The sequence below is a fragment of the Ciona intestinalis genome, unplaced genomic scaffold (assembly GCF_000224145.3).
Source record: "Ciona intestinalis unplaced genomic scaffold, KH HT000231.1, whole genome shotgun sequence".
Lineage (NCBI taxonomy): Eukaryota > Metazoa > Chordata > Ascidiacea > Phlebobranchia > Cionidae > Ciona > Ciona intestinalis.
In genome coordinates, this window is record NW_004190552.1 from 10589 (window position 1) to 15308 (window position 4720).

Here is a 4720-nt window from a genome sequence, read left to right on the forward strand (position 1 = left end):
GTCTACGCTTATCTGGATGATATTACCGTTACGGGTGCGACGTTAGAGGAGCATGATTGCAATCTTCGGAAGTGCTGCCGCCCGCCGACACGATCTTACTCNTGAATAAGGAAAAGTGTATATTCGTTGTATCGATTTCGTTAATTACTCTGGATCTTACTCNTGAATAAGGAAAAGTGTAATATTCGTTGTATCGATTTCGTTAATTACTTATAAGTTTTTATTTTTCTGTGAACTAATCTGTTAATAGTTTTAAAATGTGTAAAGTTCTGTATATTTCTATTATAATTTTTTAAGTGAAGTGAATCTGCTTTTTCTGCCACATCAAGTATAATGCAAGATATCTATGTTCGTCAGATGGTATAAAAATATTTTGATTTGAGTGGCTTGTTCCTGTTTGCTTGTCAGTTGACGGTAGTTTATATTTGTGGTACTATAAACCAGTTAAGCAATTTCTTCTTTCTATTTAATTAAATATGATTGTAGTAGAATTGAAATTTTAAACAAACATATTTTCAAAGTGTCGGATCATACAGTAGATATTCAGTGAGTGGAAAAATATCAAAATCAGGAAGGTAGGAAAGCAGTCACAGTTTTTGAGATAGCATAAAAAAACTTCAACATTAGAACTCCATCAAATTTAAAGCCATAACTGAAACATTTAAAATTATATTTTAGTGTTTATTTTTTAGTTGCTGAGTTAATGTATTCCCTTTTTTTCTATGTGGATACAGGCGACAGAGGATATGTTCTTATTGTTTAAAAACCTTTTCCAACGGCACCATCAAGGGGAAGGATTACCAAAGAAGACTTTGTTTTCAAAGTGTCGGATCATACAGTAGATATTCAGTGAGTGGAAAAATATCAAAATCAGGAAGGTAGGAAAGCAGTCACAGTTTTTGAGATAGCAAAAAAAAACTTCAACATTAGAACTCCATCAAATTTAAAGCCATAACTGAAACATTTAAAATTATATTTTAGTGTTTATTTTTTAGTTGCTGAGTTAATGTATTCCCTTTTTTTCTATGTGGATACAGGCGACAGAGGATATGTTCTTATTGTTTAAAAACCTTTTCCAACGGCACCATCAAGGGGAAGGATTACCAAAGAAGGCTTTGTTTTATGACAGTAAGCTCAAGTTAAAAAAGAAAGGAAAATACAAATCATACACTGGGTACATATGCTCTATTTGTATTATTGCAGTAAAATCACTAAAAAAGCACATTGTTTACATAAACACAAAAATTTGTTAATACAACTGGAGAAGAATTTGTAGCACTGAGATAGCAGAACTTAACAGTATTTTCTCTGCATATGAAGAAAATCTTTGCAAAATTGGTGTGGGAAAAAGAAATCCCATTTTTCTCCCAACGTCACTTGTGTCCGTATTTCGCCAAAACAAATGCATGGTCGGTGTGTGTTTATTTGGCCAAGGCATCAAACTTTAGAATCTGGAGGGGAAATACCGCTGGTGGTTACAGTGTGACTCAGAAGTTGGCGTGTTGGAGCCGTATACCTGGAGCAAACGGAACATCTGACTTTGTTTTAATGTTTTCAAAGTAAGTGATTACTCTTGGGATTTTTGTTTTAGCATAAATGCGCTATAATTTATTTTGGCTTGCAGATGGTTTGAAAATATTAACTGCAGCACAAGCTCTCCCATACGCGACTGCTCAGACACCAGGTTGAAATGGTTGGAGGAGATGTTTATCAACAAGTTGCTTGAGTGGAAGGTTTATTTTTTGTATAAAATATGTATTTTTTTCTCTATTTAAAAACTTCACTTTCAGAGTTATGTTGAATTAAATCACCCGGGAGAACATAAAAGATTAGTAGTGACTAGACCAACACTAGAAAGATTACTGTTTACTACATGCAATTTCATTGGTTTATCAAAGAGATTGTTACAGCACCTTGATTATGTTTGTCTTCATTCCTTTAATCAAGATATTTTAGAAGCCTTTTTTGGAAATCTGGTAAGTTGAAAAACTTGGCAAAAGTGGAATAAATATCATTCATGAATAAGTGCTATGTAACAAATATTTTTATGGCGTCAGCTTGGAAGACGGTAAGAGAACCCTGATGCATCTCAAGCTGCGTATGGTATACAACACCTTACTGTACGCAAAGTCATTAAAAAGATTTAAAGGCTCAAAATGCAAGCACAACTTATGGGAAAAATAATGCTTGGATCAATGTCTGTGATGTGCCAATGCCAAAACGAAAAAGAAAATAAACTTTGCTCAAAATGTTATTTTTTATTTTGCAATAGCGTAAACTTAGCAAAAACATATTACAGGGTTTTAAAGACTTTTTCTTAAACTATAACGTGATGTTTTCAAATGGATAGACAACTTCAAAAATAACTTTTTTGCAAAAGCAAACTCAGAGCTTTGACAAAAATTGTTACAGCATGTGTAAGAATATTCTCAACAGCATCACTATTGTCTGCCTCATTACTCACATGGTCTACTAAGTGTAAAAATGAAGAACTGTTACAGCATGTGTAAGAATATTCTCAACAGCATCACTATTGTCTGCCTCATTACTCACATGGTCTACTAAGTGTAAAAATGAAGAATCATTCAACACCTGATGCCGAAAGGCTGTGAAATCAATGCTGGCAGGACTCTTATTACACTCATTGTCATTTTTAGCGTAAATATGCTGTAGTAAAAAGATGTAATTTTCAGATGGATACTCCAATTTAAAATCTTTTTCCAATAATTTAATTAGGCAACCAGAAGGTTTGTTCGAACATAGTAAATTAACAACAGATAAATGGGAGAGAAATTTTATAGGCACTTTTCTGATAGTGAAGCCAGCTACTCCACAATTAACTCAAATGAGGTTATTGGACTGCTTTCTGAAACCATTGTTTTTTTAACAACGGGTGCAACTATTTTTTTTTCCTGCAAAAAAATTGTCGCTGCTGCTGCGTTATTAACAGCAGGCAAAAAAACAGAATCTGCCTTCAGACACAAATGAGGAAATTGGCTCACTATATAGTCGGCTTTCCTATGTTTTCCATAGTGCTGCATTAGTTCTGTCACTGACTTAAGTCCCTTTTCTGTAAAGATGTCATTAAGTTTGCAGTACAATTATATCAGGTTTTTCCTATGCGGCGAGCAAACGTTCTTCGTTATGGCCGTAAATTCGGTGCTGCAGCCTAAGTACGGCACTTTAACAAGTAAATTTATATATCGTTGAAAAGGTATTTGCAAGACGCGTACGATGTTATGTAGAGCGTAAAAATCGAGCAAATAACGGCAAAGATATATTAATTCTTGTAAACACTGTTCGAAATTGACGAAATACAAAGCAAAGTCTAGGTGCCTGACTTTGGACGGCTGTCAACCGAGAAGGACTGATCGTGTACACATATGATCTTTGTGTCATCGTAAGCAGGCAATCAAGACGAACACGATGCCGTTTTGATCTTTAAAATCGGGCCAATATCAGTGGTGTAATAATATAATGTTTGAACACTTTCGCTGAAGTCTAAATGTGTTGCCTGCGTACTAGAGGTGTCCGGAGTCAGAAATTTTGGACTCCTGCTCCAATCCGACTCCGAAACTTTTGACTCCGACTCGGCTCCTGCTCCGAAAAAAAAATTGTTTGTTTATTTAATGCAAAACTATGTTATGAAAACACAAGTCTGGTACATTATGTACATAAATTCAGATTTCAGATTTATTTGAACACAAGTATTGTGGGTATTTTTATATCGGAAAGCCCTAGCACTACTCAGTATATATATATATTTTTTTTGTGAGGAACAAACTACAGATTATGACAAGCCAGAAAAACGACAACAAACCAATCAGACGCAAGACAACGGACCAAAAGAAAACACCTCCTTGATAATTTAAAAAGAACTTTGTTAAACAGTCTTCTGAGTGGGAATTGTGATGGAAAATAATATTTAGGATGGAGGCTATAACAGAAACAGATTTTAGCAGTTTTAATTTTATGTTTTTAATTAGTTGATAAATTTACTTTTATAAATATGGTGGTGGTTCAGCAAGGCAATTTGGCCGAATTTCAATTAGGTAATTTGGTTTAAGGGATAATTAAGTGGGAAAAATAAAAGGCGGGTTTTAGATAATTAAGCCAAACTGAACCGGAAATTCGATAGACGGAAAAGATCCGGGTTCCAATTAGTTTTGAGGGGGATCGGGGTTTAGGTGATGGAGGGTTAATTTTGGATAAGGGGTGCCAATTTCTAGTGCTAGGGGTGGTACAAAAATGGGACAAAAAGAGGTATAAAATTCTAAAAATACTAAAATCAGACTGGTTAATAGAGTAATAATATGTAAACCCGGCCGGGGACTCACTCTTTTGTTATAGATGAAGTTGAATCTGGTTCTGTCCAATGATTGCTAGTTGAGGTGGTTTGAGATGGTTGCGAAGTTTTTAATTGTCGTATGTCGCAGAGATCTTTGTGTGGTGGGGTTCCGGTGGTCGCTTGATGTAGATGAAGAACCTGTAAAAATCTCTTGGTTCTGAAAAGAACTTTTTTTTTTCTTTTTGTTGACGACCCACACTTGATTTTAGCGAGAAGAGCCGAGAAGCGATACCTCTGTAGGTCCTCCGGACTTCCCTTGGCAAGATTCCCAGTGACCCTTTGCCAGGAGGAGGGTTTCCGCCGTGGCAACGGGGTCCGAGCACCTGCCGCAACTGAGTTGGAACATGACTCTAGCCTTATGGCCGTCGCCAT

At 35.7% G+C, this 4720-nt stretch overlaps 1 long non-coding RNA gene across 1 annotated transcript; it reads left to right on the forward strand.

Moving 5' to 3' along the window:
• Positions 1 to 798: 798 nt before the first annotated feature.
• On the forward strand, positions 799 to 2325 carry LOC113475336. The gene is made up of 2 exons (XR_003397090.1): positions 799 to 1733; positions 1791 to 2325. It is a non-coding gene; the product is annotated as an uncharacterized LOC113475336 (long non-coding RNA).
• Positions 2326 to 4720: the final 2395 nt, after the last annotated feature.